This window comes from Lithobates pipiens, unplaced genomic scaffold (genome assembly GCF_037356315.1).
Source record: "Lithobates pipiens isolate NorthernLeopardFrog02 unplaced genomic scaffold, aLitPip1_a1.2 Scaffold_18, whole genome shotgun sequence".
In the NCBI taxonomy this organism is placed as follows: Eukaryota; Metazoa; Chordata; class Amphibia; order Anura; family Ranidae; genus Lithobates; species Lithobates pipiens.
In genome coordinates, this window is record NW_027507758.1 from 36,018,607 (window position 1) to 36,044,636 (window position 26,030).

The following is a 26,030-nucleotide window of genomic DNA, read 5'->3' on the forward strand; positions in this document are numbered from 1 at the left end:
TAAAAATGACAAATTAAGGTATACAACCATTTTAATGATGGATAGACCTGTTGCAGTGTGAGCTCTGTTGGAGTAACGTCTTTTACATTACATAAAATTACATGATTGCTCTTTCTTGTATCTACCATGCCACTTACAACTATTATTGTCTTGGAATGTTTATTACCTTATTGTTCGTTTATGAATACTTTCAATAAAAAAATTTTGTTTAAAAAAAAGGGGGGGGGGGGCGAGAAAAAGTGTAGGGGGGGAGGGGCTGGCCATAGATGGCCCTATATTTTATTGCTCAGCCATGAGCTGGTAATAAATGTTTATGTCCACAAAATGTATTGTATTTTGAAAGCGCATTCTTGCTTCCATTGGCTACGATTTGAGTGTCACATGCAGCTTTGCAAACATTTAGGAGACTTTTAGCAAACCATTCAGTGAGCTCCTACAGAGAACTTTATTTAAGAACTTCCCAGAGCTGCGTTAAGCATTTCTCAGACTGAAGATAAATGTTTGTACAACACAGATTCATGGAAGCTGAGTCTGCAGATTTGCCCTGAAGCACATGTGGGAGCTTCCTGGTATCTGGACTCAATGATTATGTAAAGCTCAGGTTAAGGTAAATTAAGCAGACTTTATGACTTCGGGATAGTTGGGAGTTTTAGCACTTCACTGGCTGCTTTCACTTGTTGCCTGCGGCTGCTCCTTAACGCTGGTGGAATAGGATGTATGTCGGACAAAAGTTTACTAAAGCCAAAGCTAACAAAAAAAAAGAACAATAATTGTCGTAGGAGTGCAGCGGGTGATTGAGATCACCAACAACAGCTCAGCACTAAATTATCAGCTTTATCTGTATTGATTTTTTTTTTTATTGTTTCTAAAGCCAAAACTTTTTTTTCTTAGCTTTGGATATAAAAGGAAATGGTTAGCACCCATGAGACTTTATTTCTTTCCTTTGTCCAATTGGGGAAATTTTCCTTCAATTCCCGTGCCAATGACACAGCAGGTGGGGGGAAATTTTTTGTTAGGCCTCATTTACATGTGGTGGGGTGTACTATAACGTGCACCCAAGCTGTGCCATGTTTACCCACACAGGGATGCACAGGTGTATGTGCATCCACATGCAGGCTGTCCCATCGATGTTGCAATGTCAGGACTGCATAGATACAGCTGCTGCCTCCGATATGACATCCATGTGGGTGTGGGTGCATGTCCTCGAACCTCTACTGTCTGAATTTGGGGACTTGCATCCAGGGCTGGTGCAAGGATTTTTGACACCCTATACAAAACCAAATTTTTCCGCCCCCACCCCCTTTTCCCTGCTCATATGAAACCCACATTTTTAATGAAGCACCCATCAAATGCCACCTCATCAGTGTCCATCAAAAGCAGCCTCACCAGAGCCCATCAATGCAGCCTCACCAGCGCCCATCAGTGCAGCCTCACCAGTGCCCATTGATGCAGCATGACCAGCACCCATCAATACATACTCACCAGTGCCCATCAAATGCAGCCTCACCAGAGCCCATCAATGCAGCCTCACCAGCACCTATCAATGCAGCCTCACCAGCGTCCATCGAATGCAGCCTCACCAGCACCCATCAATGCAGCCTCACCAGCACCCATCAAATGCAGCCTTTACCAGCACCCATCAAATTCAGCCTCACCAGCGCCCATCAAATGCAGCCTCACCAGCGCCCATCAAATGCAGGCTCACCAGAGTCCATCAAATATAGCCTCACCAGCACCCATCAAATGCAGCCTCACCAGAGCCCATCAAATTTAGCCTCACCAGCACCCATCAAATGCAGCCTACCAGCACCCAGCAATGCAGCCTACCAGTGCCCATCAATGAATGTCTGCTTGCTTCCATTCATTTGGGAGTCGGGACACAGACACAGTCCTCAGTCGCTGTGCCTCTGACACCATGTGCGAATGGAGCAGTGGCTGCCTGCTGATGTTGAGATTTAGTGTCTTGCTGCAGAGAGAAGAGAGTAGGAACACCAGTGGCTGAGTGCCCTAGGGGGCTGCCTAGTTTACCTAGTGGTAGCACCGGCCCTGCCTGCATCTACATGGGGCTGCTGACACAGGGAGGCACAAAACACCTGTGCATTTCCATGTGGGTAAACATGGCCCTGAACAGGCGCATACTATAGTATGCAATGTGTGAATGAGGCTGTTGATAGTGGGCACTGGAGCAAGGATCCCCAATGGAAAAATTTCCCATCACAATTTGTTTCAGTGACAACTCTAAAATGTTGGTTTTCCCATCACGTTTTCTCCCGGTGACTTTAACCGCTTGCCGACCAGCCACCGCAGTTCCAGGGATGAAAACCGATGCTAGGGCAGCTATTGGCTACTGGCTATGAACTTCCTTATTCTAGTCCAGTTGTGCGTCATCACATTTGAATCGACTTTGGTGTGATTGTGTGTGGCCAAGTCCCTTCATTCGGAAAGTCCATCGGAACTCCACTGAAAGTCCTTCTGGAAGACCGTTGGACCAAGTCTGCCGGAAAGTCCAGTCATGTGTACGCGCCATTAGTTGGTAAGCTGCAGCATAGTTCAGTTTTGCTTTTGGTGTTAGTCCTGCTTTAAAAAAAAAAAAAAACATGTAAACTGTCATTTTACCAAAAAAAAGTCAACCCGGTGTTGACTTCTGGTAAATTTCAGCAAGTGACTTTTGGAGACACCCAGAAGATGTCGGAACTTACTTTGTATGAGAAAATGTAAGTGCTGCACATTGTCACTTCAACATCTGTAGTGAGAGAAATAAATAAATTAGCAGCAGCTGTTGCATTCCTTTTCACAGCTGGTCTCCTTGGCAAATATTATTAACTGAATTTGAATGAAAGACATTCCCTAGGACAACTGTACAAAGAACGAAGACAGACAACCATTGTTTCCTCTTCTTTGGCTCTTTCGGAGAGGATGTCAAATCGCAATGATACAAGCTTCATTAGAAAAAATTAACACGCAACACAGTATAGCATTAGTTATGGGTTTATTCATTTATTTTAATGCCACAGATGTTGCTTTTATTCTAGCACTGATAAATATGAACTCTGAAGTCTGATTTATAGACTTAACAGGCCGTCAATTTGTTTCACTCATACGCTCGCAAGTATCTATGTCAATGAAGGCGTTAACAGCCAAGGGTGCGCTTATATTAAGGCAGCTGTTCCACGCCATGGTTGGGTTAAGGGGAGTGTGATGTTGAGCAGAAATGATCTAAAATGGTCTTTTTTTTATCTTTATATTTTTTTCGTTGAGATCTAATTTGATGGTGCTAGCCATGGCTTTCATAGGAGAAAACTATGTGAAGAGCTCCAGCTAAAGTGAAAAATAGGCATCCCCGTGCTGCGGTTTCCAGTTCTTTAGCATCTGGAGAGCCTCAGTAGGGTTTCATGGCATGCTGGATCTAGTTGTGAAGCACCTGGAGAGTCGTAGGATTTACAGCCCTGTAGCAGCAGGAAAATCATAGCAAACGGGGAAATGTACAGAGATTCTTAGTTCATTAAAAGACTAAAGAGCAAAACTGTGCTCAAAGTTTTAGATTCACAACAGCTGGAGAGCTGAAGGAGCCCGGCAATGCATGCTGGGCTTTCTAAATATGTACTCGTGGAAGAGATACAGGAGTTCAACAGGGCTTACTGAAAACACTTGTTCTTGAAGATTTAGGTGGAGATCCTTGGGAGGACGGTAAGGCATGCTATGACTTTTAGTTCTCTAACAGCTGAAGAACCACAGGAGGCTAGCAAGGTATGTTGGCCCTTCTAGTTCCGTGATAACTGTAGAGCCACACATGTCTGTAAGTTGTTGATAAACTTTCAAGACATGCAGGGATTGGAATATTTTCACAGTAGAAGGACCTACCTACCTTACCTATAGAGAACGCAAAGGAGGGGGGTTTGGGGAATTTAAATGAGATGCAAATATGTAACTCCATCCCTGAATCTGGTACTTGAAAAGGGGTTGGGACTTTGAATGAGGAAAGTATATTGTGGCTAATCAGATGGATCAATGTAAGGAGTAAAAAACATGGATATTTATTGTCTGCAATAACACTGAAAGCACATAGCAATTAATAAATGAACATGAAAGGACACTTCAATGATATGTTGGAAACCATATGTAGAAAAAGTTGACATATAACAAACTATTAAAATATATTAACATGACCGGAAGGAAATATCCTCCATGATGGAAAACACTTGTAAAAAGTAAACAACTAGGTCACTGAAACCATCTAAATTAGTTGATGAATCTATGTAAGTCCGACGCGTTTCATGGAACAGCTCCAAGCTTCAGGGATGGATGCGTCATGAATCTACAAGGAGACATGGACATGTCAAAGTTGTCCAGTCATGAACCAGAAAGAATAAATATTGGTAAATAAAAGGTTCAATCCAGAAATGTGGAGTGCAGCGTGAACACAGTGTGTTCACAGGAGGATTTACTGCCAGCAAGTGAGGATGTTTAAGTGATCCCCGAGTGTCAAAGTGACTCCGGATGTCTCTCTTTCACGTCATGCCGGCGCGACGCTGGCCAGGGTCGTTTGGACATGCTGGGAGCATTTAAACATCCTCACTTGCTGGCAGCAAGTCTTCCTGTGAACACACTCCACATTTCTGGATCCTTATGGTAGTACTATTAGGTAATTATTATCTTATGCCAATCACTCCATTTCCCATTCTTTTTGGATCTTGTTTGGCCATTATTCCTTGGAGATATTTGCTGCTGCTATGTGCTTTCAATGTGCAGACAATAAAAATCAATGTTTTTTTACTCTTTACATAGATCCATCTTGTTAGCCACAATATACTTTCATCATTCAAAGTCCCAACCTCTTTTTATGTACCTATAGAGAACAATCAACATACCATGCATTTACGTCAACTGTAAGCTTAATAGAATAAAATAGGTGACGCAAGCTCGGTCTGTCAGGCACTCTGGAATGTGTCATTGTGAAATGACAGCACATTTACTATAGGGTTCAATAATCAACATTTTCACAGTTATTCAAGCATTGAAGGGAACTCATGTGGAATGCAGCATGAGGGCACGGCATGCATCAATGTGTATGTGCCAGAATTTCAGATGAAAAAAATGACAAAATAGCCATTTAATTAATGTGGACACTTAGACATCACCTCACCAAATTTGTGTTATTTCAAGGTAGTGTTTTTTGTTATAATACTTTCTTAATAAATGTATTAGATGTTAAAGAGGATGGTAAGGCTAAACAAGAAGCACTAGTATCTGTACTGCATGGATAGCCAGGTGACACCGCCATTTTTTTTGCACAATACAGCTTTGCACCTTCCTGTGTCTCCTGCCTGAACAATTGGTCAGCATTCGTTTAGTGCGTTTGTGGTGGGGTTGGAGGATCAGAGGATGAGATTAGGGTAATGGTGGACGATAGATAAGGAGACCTTTATGTTAGCAAGGAAACACAGCACATGTATACATAACATGCCCTCAGAGTTGTATAATATGAGGTATGGGTCACATTAGTATAATAATTGAGTGACATTTTTGTATTGTGTTGTGCCAATGTTTTCCTAATAGTGAAACATTTGCTTACCGATATAAGTGCAATAATGCATGTGGATTCATTCGTACCCTGAAGCAAATTAAAAACATTCACAACCCTCTGAGGGCAGCATTTAACACATCTCCTACCTACCTTATTAACTACCCTCAGGTCTTCCATTTCTGCATTGGTTCACTCATTGCCAAGCATATCACTAGTACTAATAATGTCCAAGATCATGATGGTGTTAGAAAAACTCTTCTGGTGGCATAATTTGCATTTCTTCTGATGCCATAGTGGTATAGGGAATAAGTGGGATTGAAAAAAAATGTGTGTGTGTATATATATATATATATATATATATATATATATATATATATATATATATATATATATATATATATATACACACACACACACTATATTGTCAAAACTATTGGGACACCTACCTTCACTATAATTCTTCCCTAAGGTGTTCTATAGGGTTGGGTTGAGGACGGGACTCTGTGTAGGCCAGTCAGGTTCCTCCATCCCAAACTCGTTCATCCATGTCTTTATGGACCTTGCCTTGTGCAGGGAGGGGCCATCCCCAAACGGTTCCCACAAAGTTGGGAGCATGAAATTGTCCAAAATGTCTTGGTATCCTGGCACCTTAAGAGTTCCCTTCACTGGAACTAAGGGGCCAAGCCCAACCCCTGAATAACAACCCCACACCATAATCCCCCCTCCACCAAATAATTTGGACCAGTGCACACAGCAAGGTCCATAAAGACATGGATGAGTGAGTTTGGGGTGGAGGAACTTGACTGGCCCTCCCAGAGTTCTGACTTCAACACCTTTGAGATGAATTTGAGTGGAGACTGCGAGCTAGGCATTCTTGTCCAACATCAGTCCCTGGCCTCACAAATGTGCTTCTGGAAGAATAGTCAAACATTCCCATAGACACACTCATAAACCTTGTGGACAACCTTCCCAGAAGAGTTAAAGCTGTTATAGCTGCAAAGGGTGGGCCAACTCAATTTTGAACCCTACGGACTAAGACTGGGATGTCATTAAAGTTCATGTGTGTAAAGGTAGACGTCCCAATACTTCTGACAATATAGTATATATATAAAACAGGCTGGACAACTTGATCTTTTTTATTTTGCCTTCATCTTCTATGTTTCTAAGTTACGTATGGCCCTCCGCCCCCCCCCCCCCCCCCCAACAAAAAACCCTTGAAATCCCCATTTGATGAAGCCAAATCATGCATTATTAGGCAGAAAATGTTATCTTAGCTTTTATTTTGGACTTCTCTGTTTATTGTCTAAAAGTATTCCATATTCATATAAGAGATCCTGAAAGCAGATTACCTGATACAGAAAAATGCTTCTGTCCCGGAAATTAAATCCAATCACAAGCAAGGAGAATCTACAAGAGCTACTTGGAGAAGATGTTTCACTGTATATGACAAAAAAATATAAAAATCCTTCATTTTTTTTTTTTTTATTTATCTCTCAAACAAGTGTTGTTTGCTTTTACAATATTGTTTGCCAGCAAATATTTTTTAATTACTTTTTTGCACATCTCTTGTGAGGTGATAATTGCTCTTTGTGTTCAGCTCTTAATTAAAGAATGCTATGCACTGTGCACACTGTCAGAGGCATGACAGTGGCGATAGTAACTGAAGGCTGAGTGACAGTTCATGGAACGAGCCACAAGCGCCATACGTGAAATCTGACATTGCAGGCAATTTGTATCGCTGACACCTATCTTACACATCAATATGGGCCCCTTTTAATACGGATGAAAAAGAGTGTCAGCGAGGTGTTATTTATTGGCTAGATATGGAGAGGAGACACTTTTCCAATAATATGTTACATTACAGGCTGAATTATTGCGTTTTCTACTTTCTTGACGATCATGAAGGCTTTCATTTGCCCTTTTGCAATTTCCAGCAGGATTAAAGCGTGAGCCGCACAGCTAAGGGACTCAAAACTCAAGACGTGGCAGTGGAAAGCAGTTAATTAACCTTGACTAAAGTTAATTTTGCAATGAAAATATTAAAATTAGGTGGTGGAAACAGCTGCCTGTTCAGACAGATCTGATTTCGGGAAAGTTTTTTTTTTTTTTTTTTTAGCTATTGCTCTTGACTGCTGGTTACATCGATTTTGTCCCCCCCCCCCCCCCCCATTGACCCCCAGTAAATACATGAACTGCGTGACATGGATTTGAAATGGCCACAGTAGCGCTTTATTTAACCAATTAAACATTTAACAATTTAATAAATACCAAAGCAAAATAAACTTTTCCCCATCGTTGGATTCTACAAGTGTATTTTTTGTGTCCACTAGCCTAAGGATTGACTATGATCAAACTCTGTCCCCAGTCGCATGCCATTAGCTGGAGAACCGCTTCAATGTGATCATTTTCTGCATTCTTTAACCACTTTCAGACCGGACCATTTTGCTGGTCAAAGACCAGACCACTTTTTGCGATTCGGCACTGCGTCGCTTTAACTGACAATTGCGCGGTCGTGCGACGTGGCTCCCAAACAAAATTGACGTCCTTTTTTTCCCACAAATAGAGCTTTCTTTTGGTGGTATTTTATCACCCCTGCGGTTTTAATTTTTTGCGCTATAAACAAAAATAGAGCGACAATTTTGAAAAAAACGCATTATTTTTTACTTTTTGTTATAATAAATATCCCCCAAAAATATATAAAAAAACATTTTTTTCCCTTAGTTTAGGCCGATACGTATTCTTCTACATATTTTTGGTAAAAAAAATCGCAATAAGCGATTATTGATTGGTTTGCGCAAAAGTTATAGCGTTTACAAAATAGGGATAGTTTTAAAGCATTTTTATTAATAATTTTTTATTATTTTTTTTTACTAGTAATGGCAGCGATCAGCAATTTTTATTGTGACTGCGACATTGTGGGGGACCCATCGGACATTTTTGACACATTTTTGGGACCATTGTCATTTATACAGTAATCACTGCTATATAAATGCAGTGATTCCTGTGTAAATGACACTGGCAGTGAAAGGGTTAACCAGTGGGTGGCAGTGTAGGAGTTAAGTGTTCCAAGGGCTGTGTTACTAACTGTGGGGGGGTCGGGCTTTCATTTAGTGAACACTGATCTCTGCTCCAATCACATGGAGCAGAGATCAGCGTCACTAGTTGCTAGGCAGAATGGAGAAATGCTGTTTACACGGCATTTCCTCCATTCAGCCATCCCGTGAGACAATCGCGGGCATGCCCGCGGCGATCGAGTTTGCGGGTCCCGCGACCGGACTCACGGGGGTCCTGACCAGCGCGGGAGCGCCGGCGGCATTGAAGATTCGACGTACATGTATGCCAATATGCCTGCCCGTGCCATTCTGTCGACGTACATCATTGTGCGCTGGTCGGGAAGTGGTTAAGGGCCAAAGCACCATATCACCAGATGGTCCCTAAAATTTGAAACCATCCCACCATTCTAAAAACCACCGGAGCTGCTGTTATATCATCTTATCCTATAATCTTATCCAGTTGACATACAAGAAATGAGGGAAGGTGGGTGAGACAAATTTCAGTATGATATGAATACCAATGCTATTAGACACAAGATGGTCCCCTGACCAGTCTATAGACCAGTCTTCTCAACCAACATTACGTGGAAACCTAGGGTTCCTCCAGAGATTGCTAGGGTACCTTGAGCAAAAAGCAATGTCTGCCTTTCAGATACATTCCCACTGGAAACAATGACCTTTTTAGCTATTTGTAAGAATTCTCCCAATGACTACAAGTATAAGAAGCATACTTCCCAATGGCCATCACACTAATGTAATGTGAACTGTAGATATAGTAGATATTAGCAGGGGCTCCCTGAGACCATAAAGGGTTTCCCCTTGCTAAAAGTTTAAGAAAGGCTGCTCATAGACAGTATATTATAAGTAAATACAAGCAGAAAATACCCAAAGCTCAACTTCACAATTGAGAAATACTTGCTGAGATTCCGTGCTCATGCTGAAGGCATCCCCACTCCTCTATATGAACATCCAAAGCAGAAATTCAGCTGGAAACTCAATAACTACTTAGTATTACCCTTTATTAGACTACATCATATACACAGGATCAATGCTGACATGTTTCAGTTTCAGCTATTACAGCCTTACTTATTGCTATGAGCATGGGCGTCCGCAGGTAGGGGCAAGGGGGGTCAAGTCCCCCCCCCCCTGGAATCAGGGATCGGATCTTAAATTCAGTACAGTTGCATCACTATCGGGGTGCGGGCAGCCCGCACCCAGGTGCCACCTGCCAGTGGGGTGACACTATCAAGATGCTGTCAAGCCCCCCCATCAGTGTAGTGTGACTTTGGGCTCTTTTCCCTGCTCAGTACAGCAGAGAACTTGGCAGTGCTGTGACAGGAGAAAGACAAGCTGTGGGCTTTCAGAGGCTTCTCCCGCTCTCCTCCCTTTCTCCTGTCTGGGAGAAGAGATGGCGGCTCTCACCAGGTTCCCCGCCCAGGTTCCTTCCCACTCTCTTTCTTCCCTATTGGCCATAACTGAGGGCCAATTTTAAGGAGACTGGGAGAGGAGATCAGTATGGGGCATGTAGTCCCAAAGATTGATGTCCCCATTTTCCACAGGGAGGAGGCTACAGCTCGATCAAGAGAGATATTGAGAGACTGCAGCCTGCAAAAAAGCTGAGGGAGAGAGCGCTACATGACAAAGGATGAGGAGTGTGCTGGGCGGAAGCCAGAGATGGAGCCGCACTGCCTAGCACCACCAGAGAGAGAGCCACGCTGCCCAGTGTCACCAGAGAAAGACTGAGCCACTACCAGGGTACAGACATGCTACACCACGGACTAGAGTCGCTCCCCCGGAGAACCCAGAGTGAGCGATCATCCAGCCGGAGGGATCACTGCTGTAGTTTTGCTGGGTCAGATAAAAGGGCTTGTTGGCCATTATTCATTACTTATCCTAGGGACTGTCCTACATCTGCAGTCTCTGTCCATGATAGTGTGATAATGGCATTGTCGAAGAGGGGCTTTGCATGGGTGACCCCAAAATGATGCCCCTCCCCTCCTGAAAAAAGTTCTGTGGAAGCGCATAGCTATGAGTAAGGCTGTAATGACCGAAACATGTCAGCATTGATCCTGTGTATATGATGTAGCCAAATAAAGGATAATACTAAGGAGTTATCGAGTTGATGGCTGAATTTCCGCTTTGGATAGTCTATTGCAAGCACCTGATCAGATGTAGGGTTTTCATCCTACCATTTAAATTTGAATAGCAATAAATATGAAAGTGTTATATTAAAATGTATAGAAATATAATTCAGTAAATGCCCAAGTTTATCAGCCTTGATAGTAAAAAAAAATTATACATCTAGTTGTTATCACTCAAATAGGTAATGAGATACATCAGTAGCAAGACCCAACATAATATTTTGGGATAAAATGGACTTCTTATCTTCGAGTCTTTTTCTTAGGCTGGGTTTACAGTGTTGAACTTTGCTAAGGAGTGCACTAGTTTTAGTTTTTGTGTGAGTTTTTTTTTTTTTTTTTTATAGTGCAGGCATTACCGTAATGCACACAAACTCAAATTGTGCATGTTGGTGTGCTATGGTGCTGTTCATTCTTAATGTCACCCCAGTGTATCTTGTACATGTGTTGCACTGAAGCATAATACAGTACATGGTAATGCAATACAATGTGTTGGGCTGCACTGTGATACAAAAAGACAAAAGACTAGTAGATGACAGGTTGAACAACAGCATGCAGAGCCAAGCTGCAGCTGTCAAAGCCGGCAGAATATTAGCATGCAGAAAAAAGGTATATACACCAGGGATAAAACTATAACTCTGATACTTTAAAAAACTTTGGTTAGGCCTCATCTGGAGCTTTCGGTCCAGTTCTGGTCACCAGTCCTCCAAAGGGATGTGCTGAAGCTGGAGAGAGTCCAAAGAAGGGCAACAAAACTAATAAGGGGACTGGAGGACGTCAAATACGAGGAACAGCTGCAAACACTAAATGTATTCTTGCTGGAAAAAAAAAATGCTTGAGAGGAGATATGATAGCAATCTCAATCTCAATGGGGATCCCAGCATAGGAATACAACTATTCAGTCCTAGGGAGTGTAAAAGGACACAGGGCCAAACAATGATACTGGAGAAGAAGCGGTTTAACCTTAAACTGCGAAGGGGGTTCTTCACTGTTAGGCAATAAGGATATGGAACTCTCTACCACAATTGGTGGTGGCTGCGGGGAGTATGGATATCTTTAAAAGACTTTTGGATGTACATCTTAAAGCACACAATATACAGGGATATGGGAAAGCATTATAAACACTGATACATGCAACTACACAGGTTGAACTGGACAGGCTATTGTCTTTTTTTAGCCTTACCTACCATGTAACTAAATGGAATGCACCATTTTTGGTGCATTTGTTGGTATTAGGCATCCCATTAAAAGAATGGTCTGCCTTAGCACGAGTCATGTTAACAGTCTGCAAAACGTGGATCAACATGTGTGCATTAACGTACTTCAACTGTGAACCGAGCCTTAATGTTTTGCTCAATAATGCCCCCCCCCCTCCCTCCCCCACCTCTACCTATACCTTATAAGCCAGCAGTCCAATCTTCTCCAGCAGCTATACAATAAACTTCCATAATGTGAACTCTCTTGTATTACATGTGTCATTTTGATCATATACTTCTTGACCCATCTGTTCTTTGCTTGGCCTAATGAAAAAAAATCCAACCTCACAGGAGTGTTTGGTAGAGCTGAATTCTATAATGAAAAAATAGCTGAGTTTTGCTAAAGGCAAATCTTCAATGATCGGATATTACAGTGGGTAACCAAGGCTCCACACAAGCCCGGAAGAGGGAACAAGGAGAGAAAAGAAAAGAGATATAAAATAACATTTTCCTCCTTCTGCGGACTGATGTAGTTTTATATTTAATTTTGGCAAAATGATAACTGTAATCCAGACATATGCCAAGCTCTATTTTATAATAAAATGTCTTGCTGTTTCATAAAACCTAGTCCCCTATGTATCTAAGAGCTATGTTTCATTATTTCACCCACTCCTTTTAGCATTCCGGGGATATTGCCAGCTTATGAAAAGATTTTTGTGAATGAGTAATACTTTTAAGGTTAATAAATGTAATTTTTTGGTCCAAAAGTCAATGATGTTGGCCAAAAACAGTAAAAGTTTTATATGCTGCAAAAAATAAATAAAAAAAAAGGTCAAGTATCTGCAATGATAATCTTTATCCATGTGTAATAAAACAAAGACTTTTGTAAGAAAATAGAAGCTTCAGTGGATGTTTTGTTTCTTCCAATTTTGGCCTGTGTCAATAGACTTTGATGCAGCGTGCATTTGACATCAGTTTGAGACTCTTCTGAGCTCATTCAGAATTCATTACAGATGCATTTGACCTTCATTTTACCTGCTTCCTGCTGCTTTTACATTCTCAAGGACCTGTATAGAGAGATAAGCAGTTTTTAAGACAAATAAAAGCCCTTCGATATTGACCCTTATACACTTGATGTCCAGGGCTTGTAGTGTGAGCTCATCAAACCCAAAGTGCATCCCACTGTAGGCACGGAACAGCAGAAAATCAACTGGAAATGTTGTTTGGTTTAGAACTTGCATTTGAAACAAATGCAAGTTCGGACCATTTACTGTCATATTCCATTAAAGGAGTAGTAGGGCAAAAGCTCTTTTGCCCCTACTTCTCCTATAGGTCACAGGAGGGCACTTCATTTCGCACTCCTGTGATCCATATTCAGCTGACAGCAGACTAAAGCCTGCTATCAGCCGACAGCACCCAGTTGGTGCAGACTCTGGGGATATCCCAACTCTAATGTCAGGATCCACCCAGATACCTGGACCGGCAGCTGGCTCAGCCTCTCAGTGAACTGCTGGCAGCCCGAGTCTGTTTCCCCTGCCCCCTCCAAAGCCCAGTGCCCCAGTGAGCACCGAAAGGGCAGATCAGAGAGCCAGTGACTGACAGTCACTGGCTCTCTTCTCACTGAAGACCTAGAACCGAGTGATCAGCGGTCTTTGATCGCACGGTTCTTAGTTTTATAGGTGGAGGGGGACAGATGCCCCATTGGATCGATGCTTCATCCACCTAGGTAAGTTTGGATATTTCTTTTTTTTTTTTTTAATCCAAAACTTCTATTTCAATGCTAGAGCAAATCAGAAATCCACAGGGTCTCCGTGAAAAGACCTACAATATTAATAGCAAGCTTTTTCCTAGCAGAATTAGAAAATGGCAATGGCTGGAGCAGTAGAGTGTATGAAAGCAGATTATTTATGACTCCAACAAGTAAAATAAGGCTAATAGGGCAGTTCGGCATTTGGGTATCCATGACTGGCCACCAGTATATTCACATAGTGTTTGCTTTGTTTTTACTATTCCTTGGTGACTCTTATGTGCAAGTTGTATACGGACGCCACTTTCTCAAGTTCTCTTGTACTGGTAGGCAATGAGATCCATGGAAAATGTAGCCGTCATCTAAGTGTGGTTCATGTCTAATCCTATAGTCAGGTCATGGAATAACTCTCAATTCATTTTAAGACTTTCAACATATGGGCAACTCAGATCCAGTAACTGCATATATATTAGTAAATGTGTTGACTTCCACAACTGTTTAGTAGGAGCTGTAGGTTAGGGTAAATGTGACAAAAAAAAAAAGGAAAGGCATTTTTCAAACCCAGTTTGTATTGTATTGTGCAGTTAAAACTGAGTAGCAGCGCTGACCATCTGTTATAATGCCGAATGGCATTGGTAAGCAGGTTAATGAAAAGACTATGCTCTGACCGTAGTGGGTGGCCCCAGAAGTTTGTTCTCCATTTTTCTTTTGCCCAAACACATGCTTCTTTTATTTCAGTAGAATACTTTCATTTTGATTCTATAAGGGTTCTGGATACAAAAGCAATGTCCTTTACCTGGTCTGCAAAGCACCTGGTGTAGACTACACCAAGACCATACTCTGAAGCATCTGCAGTAACAATAGTAGGTAGAGAAGGATGAAATAATGGTAATACTGGACTGCTCAAAATGAGCTGTTTAACTGTTTCAAGCCTGTGCTGTGCAATCACTGACCAGACCATGCATGCATTTCCATGTATTAATGCTCTAAATGGCCCACACCACACTTGGAAATAAATTTGGTGTGCCGTGATCTAAGAAAACACGCAAGGGCTGAAGTCAGACGGAGCAGGTGCCTATATCCCAGCTTTCATATGCTCAGGATCAGGCAATATTCTCTCTTGTGATATAATGTGACCCAGAAGGCCAGAAATGACAGTTAAGGTTGTCTAAAGCAGCATTTAGAAAGATTCAGTTTTGTTCCTGCAGATTCATTGCTCTTTAGAACAATTTTAAGGTACTTGTCCTGAAGGTCCAGAGTTGGGCTATACTCAATTAGGCCATCTAGATGGTATTGTACACCAGGCACATTACTGAGGATTGGAAACATTATTCTTTGAAAACAACTGGATGCCAAAATAATCCGTAAGGTTCATTCTGAAATGGAATAGGCCCTCATGGGTGATGAATGCAGCGTGGTCCCTTCATTCTTTATACAGCAAAACCTAACAATATGTGCTTTGAAGTCCCAGGGTAGAAAGGAATTTAGCTCCTCTGAGTTCTGAAAATACTTACGCAATATGTGGCAAAGGGTTGACTATCAATAACAACAGCTTTATTTGGTTCACAAAGGTCAACACACAGTTTAATACCTCCTGTTTTCTGCATTGTCACCACAATAGGAGATGTCTATTTAGATGCATCACTTCTTTCAATCATGTCTTGTTCTGGTAGTTTCTTAAATTCTCGGGAAACAGCTCCTGTTACCATTTCTGACACACGGCTTTCAAATCTGATTGCACTTAAATTTTGTGCACAAAGTTCTTTGTACTGCCCAGTAAGATGGTGGAATATCAGACACTGGTAGCATGGGGCAACTGAAGCTGTTTTAATAAGACCATCAAATAACTGTATATTTAGTATAGTTAAAGGATCCCTGCGAAATATAGTTATACTTATTTGAGAGATGCATGCTCCCTGTCCTGAGCTTCCTCTTGATGTTAGGGAAGAAATACAAAAGTTTTGTCAGGTAGGAAATTAAAAGTACCATATCTGTCTTTGCAGATGACACCAAGCTATGCAGTGGAAAACAGTCGTTACAGGATGTCTCCAATTTACAAGCCACCTTTAATGCACTGTCTAATTGGGCAACTAAGGGGCACATGAGGATTAATGTTGATAAATATCAAGTTATGCACTCGGGGGCTAAGAATATGCATGCCTCATACACACTAGGGGAAGTACAACTGGGGGAATCAATGGTGGAGAAGGATCTGGGGCTTCTGGTAGATCATAAGCTCAATAATAACATGCAATGCCAAGCTGCAGTTTCCAAAGCGAGCAAAGTCTTTTCTCGTATTAAGAGAGGTATGGACTCCAGAGAGAAATATATAATTTTCCCCCTGCATAAATAATTAGTACAACCTCATCTGGAATATGCAGTTCAGTTTTCGGCACCAGTTCTCAAAAAGGATATCGGGGAACTAAAGTTGCAGAGAAGGGCAACCAAACTGATAAGAGGCATGGAAGAGCTCAGCTATGAGGAAATATTAGAGGAACTGAATCTATTCCCTCTTGGGAAGAGGAGATTAGGAGATTAAGGGGGGGGGGGGGGGGGTATGATCAACATGTACAAATACATAAGTGGTCCATATAGTGAGCTAGGTGTTAAGTTATTCACTTTAAGGTCGTCACAGAGGACAAGGGGGCATGCTATATATCTAGAGGAAAAAATATTTCATCTCCAAATAAGGAAATGTTTCTTCATAGTAGAGCAGTGAAAATGTGGAATAGACTACTTCCAGAGGTGGTTCTGGCAAACTCAGTAGATTGCTTTAAAAAAGGCCTGGATTCTTTCCTAAATGTACATAAATGACTGGGTACTGACATTTATAGGTAAAGTTGATCCAGAGAAAATTTGATTGGCTTTCAGGAAGGATTTTTTTTATTTCCCCCTTGCTGGGTCATGGATCATGGTTTGCTGGGGTTTTTCGCCTTCCTCTGGATCAACTGTGGGTGAAGGATTGAGATCGTTTTATTATTATTATTATTATTATTATTTTTTGGTTGAACTGGATGGACTTATGTCTTTTTTTAACCTGACTAATTATATAACTATATAACCATGACAGGACTTGCTAGACTTGAACTTGCAACCACTAGAACCAGTGGTTGGTTTTGGCAATATTCCTAGCACCCAGTGGCAGGATTAGTGGTGAACCTGGGGGATGCTTGGATTTTGGTAAAAACCTGAGACAGTCCTGTGGAGTCAGGGACAGTTGGGATGAATGGGTTTTAACACCACTGGGCTTGTTAAAAAAAGCTGAACTCCAGGCATATATAAAAGACACAATTAATGCAGCTCTTGTAAACCAATCCCAAATCCACTTACTATGTGATGCACAATCCTCAATAAGAAAAAAAAAATACTTTCTTTACCTTACCTGATTGAGCCAAATCCTCCTTCATTTGTGTCTCACATGCTTCCCCTCCCAGGCACTGCCGCTCACAATGCGAAGGTTTCCGCAACAGAGGCAATGTGGTCAATCCAGAAAGCAGTGGGCAGCAATAGGTGTGGCCATGTGCTGATTGACAAGATACAGGCATACAAATCAACAATGAAATGCTGATAGCCACCTCATGCACACGCCACCCTATTGTGTACATTAGGTAGATTAGGTAGACCTCACTGGCAGGATCAACAGATATTTTCCGGATATTGCAGAGGGACTACGAGAAAACTCAAAGGGAAGATGCAATTTAAGGGGCAATAATTCTACTTTACACAGCCTTTAAAGCCCAACTCCAGGAATATGAAAAAATAATCCATGATATGAAATGCCCATGATGTATAGGGGTGCTGGAATATTTAATAAATACTTACCTACTTTCGTGCTCCAGCAGGGACCAGCCGCAGTCACACTTCATCCTCTTCCACATACCGAGACTTGGCCCACAAACTGAAACTCCAGGCAGAGGAGGAGAGTGCTGGAGCCAGCCAGGGCAGGGAATCGGGTAAGTAAAACAGCCTGCACTGTACCTAGATATAATGAGCATTTCCACTGAAAGGGTGGATTTTTCATACCCTGGGATTTGGGCTTTTTATTGTGTTTATTTTTTGTTTTTGTTTTTGTTTGTTTTTTGCTATGCAAGCATTTCAAGTTCCCTAATTTGATTTCGTCTCACCTGGAGTCACTGTACTGGGGGATGGAGAAGCAGCACAAAGAGCCATTTAAGAGCAAGGAGTATGCTTTTAGGAGGGGAGAGCAGAGAGACAGAGTTAGGAAGATGCCAATAGGTGGCGAGAGAGCAGAGTGACAGAGAGACATGCTCATATGTGTGCTGCTTCTCTATCTAGCCACGGCGTGGGGGGTATGAGGAGCTTGGGTGTGTTCATACTAAGACCTGAACCAATGTGTTTGAGCCTGCCAAACCCGTCACATCTACAAGCCAATCATTTCCGACCATGGCATTCCCTGCCTTGCAGCTGCACTTATACAAAGGGCCAGAGATGATTGGCCCATACAGGTAACAGCTTCCTGGTGGGCTCAGACAGATGGATCTTAGTCCGAAACATGCCCACACTCATCACTAGTGAGGGGGAGACCAAAGAGTGAAAGTAAAACTGTGGCAAAGTTCAGGTTCCACCACGTGTCAGGCAAAGTTGTGCCGTATGGCAGAGCGGTGTAAAAATCAGGCCCAGGTGGACAAAAATACAAATCATTTTGACAGGCAGAACAGCTCTCATATAAGGATGAGCTCAGGTGTGTTCGCAACTCCACATGGCCGCGCCCGCCAGATAGCTGACACTCCGTATCGCTAATCACAGGCAGTGAGACGTTTCTTGATCCGCGGCTGCACAGATCAGGAAATGTCTCACTACCTGTGATTAGCGCTGCAGAGTGTCAGCTCCCTGGCGGGCGCGGGCACGTAGAGTTGCGAACACGCCTGAGTTCACCCTTACTCTTATTTATATATATATATATATATATATATATATATATATATATTTATTTAACTGCATTCAGTGCAGCAACCCATAAGAGCCCATGAGCATTTATATTTCAGTTCTCTGTTTACAAGAAATCTTTTTGTTGCTTTATTATAATACTAAATAGGCAATGTCTTCTGGGTGCCTCTTTTTTGTCACATCCATGCTCTGTAATTCTATTCTATTGATAGGAATGCCCCCTGTCACATACACACAGGAGTACATTTAAAATATGCAAGGTTCCTAATAGAGAGAGTTATATAATGCTTTACCTTAGCTATATTGGTAGATAGCCGTCCTTTTAAACCAGTACGACATAATAAGGATCAGAACGCAGGCATGCTCCAGGAGGTACAGCGGGAGATAGATAACATGCCTGCAGCGGGAATAGCTTGTTCGAGGAGGAAGGACTCACTATGCTGTACTGACAAAAATAAAACTGATCTGTCAGCAGAGATAGGTTCCCCGAGCGTTCTAATCCATTGCACTCACACTTTTTCCATGCAGTTCCTATAATGCAGGGGTTTCAGATGTCTGACTGCTGCTGCTGGATTAGTTCCCTTTACAGTATACTCTACGGGGCTTATTTCATAGAGAACTTCATACATAGGGTGGTATCCTATAGCACTCAGCCAATATTGATCTATTTATTAATTCACAACTGGTGAAAAGAGACATGCAATTGTTGCTTTCAGTTATGCAATGTAAACATCATAAATCTTCTTTGCACAGCTTTTTTCTGACTTCTTCCAGGTCCGGCATTACAATTGCCATGGGATCTGCAATTATGGCAACGTATAGACAAAATTATCATAGTAGAGTGCTAGGATTGCATGCGTGGGACACAAGAGTTGCAAGTCCTGCACATGTGAACCCATGACTTCCTAGATAAGAAATACAAAAGCAAAGGAATGCAACATAAAGAAAAATAGTTTATCAAAAACAGAAAAACAAAAAGATGTGCCATTATGTTAAAGGAGGAGTCCAAAGTAATATTAATCAAAACATATTTCACCAGCACGCCATGGATCTTTAAAATAACATCCAATAATGTATTAAAGTGTTCGTATGCCTGATGAAGGGGTACTAAGTGGCCATGAAATCTTACTACTCTGATGTGATCTCCTTAATAAATTCTTGGATGTTAGTTTGCTTTGACTTATGTTGACTCCAGTCCCAGGTTTGGCTTGTGTTGACCACCAATTCCCAGGTTGACTCATGTTGACTTGATTACTAGTTCCCCATTTGACTTGTGTTGATGAACAATTCCCAGTTTGGCTTGATTTGATTACTGGTTCCCAATTTGGGGTGTTTTAACTACTGGTTCCTGGTTTGACTTGTGTTAACTGCCATTTCCCCATTTGACTTGTGTTGACCACCCATTCCCTGTTTGGCTTGTTTTGACTACCTGTTCCTGGATTGACTTCTGTTCACCAACATTTTCCAGTTTGGCTTGTGTTGACTGCCAGTATCCTGGTTTGACTCATGTTGACTGCTAGTTCCCCATTTGTCTTGGGCTGACCACCGATTCCCAGTTTGGTTTGATTTGACTACTGGTTACCAGTTTGGCATGTTTTAACTAACAGTTCCCAGTTTAACTCATTTTGACTGCCATTTCCTCGTTTGACTTGTGTTGACATTCCCTTGTTATGACTACCAGTTCCCAGCCTGACTTGTGTTTTAACTAACCAGTTCCCGGTTTAACTTGTGTTGACTGCCGTTTCTCAGTTTGGCTTGTTTTGACTACTGGTTCCCTGTTTGGGGTGTTTTAACTACTGCCTCCTGGTTTAATTGTGTTAACTGCCATTTCCCCATTTGACTTGTGTTGACCACCCATTTCCTGTTTGGCTTGTTTTGACTACCTGTTCCTGGATTGACTTCTGTTCACCAACATTTCCCAGTTTGGCTTTTGTTAATTGCCAGTTCCCGGTTTGACTCATGTTGACTGCTAGTTCCCCATTTGACTTGGGTTTACCAATGATTCCCAGTTTGGCTTGATTTGACTACTTGTTGCCAGTTTGGCATGTTTTAACTACCAGCTCCTGGTTTAACTCGTGTTGACTGCCATTTCACCATTTGACTTGTGTTCACACCCTCTCCTCCCATTCCCTTGTTATGACTACCAGTTCCCAGTTTGACTCGTGTTGACCACCAATTCCCTGGATGGTAGGTGCTACAGCACTCACTTCAAGCCATCTCTAGGAACATGTGATATGGGAATATTTTGCTTGATTCAAAGTAATTTTATGGAATCCTAAAATTAGGGCGATTCTTAGCTTTAGGCAAAAGGTTTACCTTATTGGACAAAACATTACTTAGTTATTTATTCAATGTTTTGTGAATGTTAAAAAGATTGTCAGCATTTGTTTTGATTTATCTGAAACCACCAATTACAGCCCAGCAACAGATTTCACATAATTAGTCCGTCTAATGTCACACTGTAGCATTTTAACCATGAAATATCACACATAACACCTTCCTTATTAGATAAAAAGCCTTTCTATCCACATTATTTTCAGGTCAATTCAAATGTCATTTGTCACTGCAATTGTTGGTTTCATGTTCTACACTGGCAACATCACATTTCCAATTGAACTTTACTCTCTAATATTGAACAGAGACAATTAGCATGGTTTTGCTTCCTCTCTCTTTAGAAGCGGTTCTAAACATGTTGGGGGGGGGGGTATTATACTTTATGAAACTTTTTTATATACATTTCACATCTTATACATTACTGCAATCTGTGCAACTATCTAATCGTTGGCTGCATTTATTTGCTCATTAAGCCAAGTAGGCAAAAACTGAATTAATGTTGATGTCAGAAAAGTTATTTAAACATTGTTACTCCTAATATGAATCTATTGTTTTGACTGTCTGCTGCACTGCATCAGCTCAGCATAGATAGTGATAGAGTTTGCAATTGTGCTGAAAGCTAACTACAAAAATCTGTTTCCCAACATACTTTTGATTTTGTTTTTGGTTTCACTACTAGGGCCACCATCCAAAAATTGAAAGCCCAATTGAACTTTAATGGAAAGGGGAAATAACTCCAAATATCCTGGCCAACCCTGGTGCACCTTTCCATTTTTTTTGTGAAATGTCAGTTTTTTAGGCGGACCTGAACGGATGCTCCATAGACCTTTATGAGTTCCAGTAATCCATCTCCTTAGTCTGCTTGTCTTCAGCAAACTGTTTGCGGGCTTTTTTGTGCATCATCTTTAGAAGAGGCTTCCTTCTGGGATGACAGCCATGCAGACCAATTTGATACAGTGTGTGGTTTATTGTCTGAGCACCGACAGGCTGACCCCCCCCCCCCCCCCCACCCCTTTAACCTCTACAGCAATGCTGCCAGCACTCATACATCTATTTCCCAAAGACAACCTCTGCATATGATGCTGAGCACGCACACTCAACTTCTTTGGTCGACCATGGTGAGGCCTGTTCTGAGTGGAACCTGTCCTGTTAAACCGCTGTATGGTCTTGGCCACAGTGCTGCAGCTTAGATCCATGGTCTTGGCAAACCTCTTATAGCCTAGGCTATCTTAATGTAGAGTAAAAAAAAATTTTTCAGATCCTCAGAGAGTTCTTTGCCATGAAGTGCCATGTTGAACTTCCAGTGACCAGTATGAGAGAGTGAAAGCGATAACACTAAATTTAGCACACCTGCTCCCCATTCACACCTGAGACCTTATAACACTAATGAGTCATATGACATCGGGGAGGGAAAATGGCTAATTGGGCCCAATTTGGACATTTTCATTTAGGGGTGTACTCACCTTTGTTGCCAGCGATTTAGACATTAATGGCTGTGTGTTGAGTTATTTTGAGGGGACAGCAAATTTCCACTGTTATACAAGCTGTACACTCACTACTTTACATTGTAGCAAAGTATCATTTCTTCAGTGTTGTCACATGAAAAGATATTATAAAATATTTACAAAAAATGTGAGGGGTGTACTCACTTTTGTGAGATACTGTACATGCTGTTCCATGGTCATTTTAGAATTTGGCCTACGTTTTAATCAGCACAATACCTTCCAGGTGCATAAAAACGATGGAAAAAATGCATACAGTAAGGTGTCTTTGGAAAGCATCTACAGCCAGTAAAAAAGACTGTCAACACACTGTAGAGGGGGACCCTGGCTCTCTGAAAGCAGTGGTTTCTTTTCAGAGGTTGGACCTGAGTTAGTCCAAAATCTCTGCAGTCAGCCAAGCTTATGCTTATTGTTCATTGGAGAGCTCAACAGAGGGTGTGTCTGACCGCTGCAGAGAGACCTCTGCATCCACACATAACGGAAGAGGCCTTTTCTACAGCATGTGGGCAGTACACTGGCTTTTCTGCTGAGACTGTGACTGATTTTCAAATAAAATTAGCTGTAAGCACTCTTTTTTATGTATCTGGAATGTACAGTGGAGAAAATGATGTCTTGCCCATGATGGTGAGGTTTGAATGAAAGAGATTCTGTGGACAGGTGTCTTTTATACACATAATGAGTTGTTGTTAGGAGCACCTTCTTAAATTGACAGAACTAATCTATGTACCACATGAGCGCATACTGTAGCCAGTCTGTGGGAGACAGAATTATTGATGGTTGGTAGGGAATCAAATACTTATTTTACTCATTGAACTGCAACTCAATTCATTTGTATTATGTGTTGTTTTTTTTCTGGATTTTTGGTTGATATTCTGTCTATATCATTTAAAATATGCCTATAATAAAAAAATAAATAGATCCTTAATTTCTTTGTAAGTGGGCAAACTTGCAAAATCTGCAGGGGATCAAATAATTATTTTTCCCCACCGTATCTATCTTATTTAAACTGAAGATTCATTTGGGCTTTAAAGCCTTTCAATGTCTTTTCTGTTTTAATATGTTTATTAAAGTTTTACCTCCATAACAATGAAGTTGAACATCATTAAAGAAATACAATTGCGTAGTAGTCCTGCAAAACAGGCGGAGGATAAAGTCAAAATCAGCAGACCAATAAGGCACTGGTGATATGTGACATAAGTATAGTACTTCACCCACTAGTGGGTAACACCAATGCTATGTCAAAGTACCCCACTGTTCCCTGACAACGAATCAATACTAACAGGAGATATACTCAAAATCCCAATCTGTAAAAACTGGAGGGGTACCTTGTCGTCACTCAATGTAACAAGAGAAGAAAGAATAAGAGAAGAAGGGAAAGAAAGGAAAAGAAAGGAAGATAAGAGAAATGTTTAAACTATCCACACCTCAATGAAGCAGGATGTTGGAGGTGGTGGATCCAGGTATCCTAGACCCTCTTAAACCTTGAGGCTGCATCTTTAAAAATGCTGACAATCTTTTAATTAATCATTATCCACGTCAATTTTCTTTTCATCTCCGTCAGGTCTACCAAGGGGCTTTCAGGGCCATTGCTATTGTGATTTTGGCCCCCAGAAACCTTGGGGTCCCTAACAGTTCAATGTCTTTTCCTGGAACGGCCGGTCCATAAGAGGCACAGGGGCACTACCCCCCTTGTTTGCATGCGGGGATGCATGCGGGGTGCTGGACTCATACATTTCTATGAGTTTTTTGCTTTTTTTCAAGCGACATGATTAGAGTCGAGGCTCTAATTGGCTTTAAAAAGGTTGGTCTCGGGGTGCAGAGCATTGCTTTCCAAACCCAATCATTTGTGACACTAGCAAATCAATATTCGTTATTGTCTTCCGGCTTCTCCTCCCAGCCAATCAGGATAGGAGGCAGATTGGGTTGGGCAGAAGGGGAACCCGAGGAAGCCGCAACGCCGTGACCATGGAGGGGTGAGTGCGGACCTGAAGGGGGGGGGGGTTTGTTTGCTGCCCCACCCAAAAAGTTTAGCACCAGCCACCACTGGTCTTTTCAAATTTTTTTTTAGATCTATGGGGGTTATTTATGAAAGGCAACTCCACTTTGCACTGCAAGTGCACTTGGAAGTAAAGTCGCTGTAGATCCGAGGGGGACATGCAAGAAAAATAAAAAAACAGCATTTTAGCTTGCACATGATTGGATGATAAAATCAGCAGAGCGTCCCCTCATTTCAGATCTACCTCTTAGATTTAGAGCGACTTTCAGGTGCTCTTGCAGTGCAAAGTGGATTTGCCTTTCGTAAATAACCCCCTATGTCTCTATGAAGCCAGTAACGTGCTGTAATGTGTTAATCTGAACTACCCCATTCCGCAGTAAATGAAACAACAGAGTTCACCGCTACTGTAGTACAGATACCTGTTTTTGAGTGCAGCCCTTTGCCTGTGGGGATGGGGCCATATGGCATATAACAGCAGCCCCTGAGTATGTGTAGTGCTGTCGCAGAGCGGGGAAATACTTTTAACCACTTGATCTTTAAGATTATGGTGGTCTTTTTGTAACCATCCAATTCTATGCGATTTCCTACTTTCTGGGGTATCCTGGGACTGACTGCATTTGGAGGACTTTACCCCTGGTGGACTCCCGGGTAAAATCTTAAAAAAAACGCCAAAAGCTCCTGATGAAGCGTTTGTATAATGCGTAACATGTAGGGCAATTCGATGATACACTGTCCATATTACTGTTTTTTTTTTTTTTCATTTTTGCCTATGTTATATATTTGTTACAGTAAAATGGAAATGTATGAGTCTGTTATCCAATTGTGATTTAAATAGACCACACTGACAGTGTAATCGTTATACTCTGAGGCAATTAGTGTTTCATGCAATTTAATGTATGTTTTGCACTACTTTTTGTGAATAAATTCTGTTATAAATTCTTTTAAAGAAATCTGTGTTTATGCCTATAAAGTCCATCACCTTCAACAACGGTTCTATTTAAAAATTCCAAATATCGGGACGTGGCATGTTTCACCATGTCTTGTATCCACAGTACCACCCTGTGTTTGATACACCATTAATCTAAAGCAATGAGGCCATATGGCCACACATGCTATAATAGAAAAACAATTTCTGACTCCTAGTGGTGTTTGGATTCAACCTCAAATTGAAATAATACGAATTTCTTCTTTCTTTCTTGTGGGTAATGTTTTAAATTTGTTTTTGTTTTAGAAAAATAATCAGGTCTTTCTTTGAAGTAATCTACTGCAGTGTTAGCTCTCCTCGGTGCTAAGTATTGAAGCCTGTTTCAAATGGTGTAGGAGCTTTGTGTAACTTTTACTCTTTGGGTTTAGCAGACCTTTAATCTTGTACTTGCCTGTTTGAAGCCATAGACAAAGCCCATTGCCGATGGGCTCACTGGAACAAGATTGATCTTCACACTGTGACCTTTTGTTTTTGTCGAGTAGTTTATTTTAGCAAAATGTGCCGTGCTATTATTCCCCTCTGTCATCCCTTCATCCCTCTCTATCTGCAGGGTAGACACACAAACTTGTAATATTATTCACTCTTGGGGAGACATCTTCCATCTCCAAGTGTAGACTCACTAATGGTTTGTCTATCTGTAGAGTCAT

General features: G+C 41.5%; 1 protein-coding gene across 31 annotated transcripts in view; it reads left to right on the forward strand.

The window, feature by feature from the left end:
- NRXN1 (neurexin 1) overlaps nucleotides 1-26,030 on the forward strand; it is a 1,923,519-nt gene that overhangs the window by 573,159 nt on the left and 1,324,330 nt on the right. Inside the window, exon 1 of one of the 31 annotated variants that reach the window (XM_077485583.1) lies at nucleotides 17,480-17,611. The exons of the other annotated variants lie outside the window; for them this stretch is intronic. The gene's annotated coding sequence lies outside the window, so the exon portion shown is untranslated. Of the gene's footprint in view, nucleotides 1-17,479; nucleotides 17,612-26,030 lie in introns of those variants that run through there. 31 annotated transcript variants of the gene reach the window in all.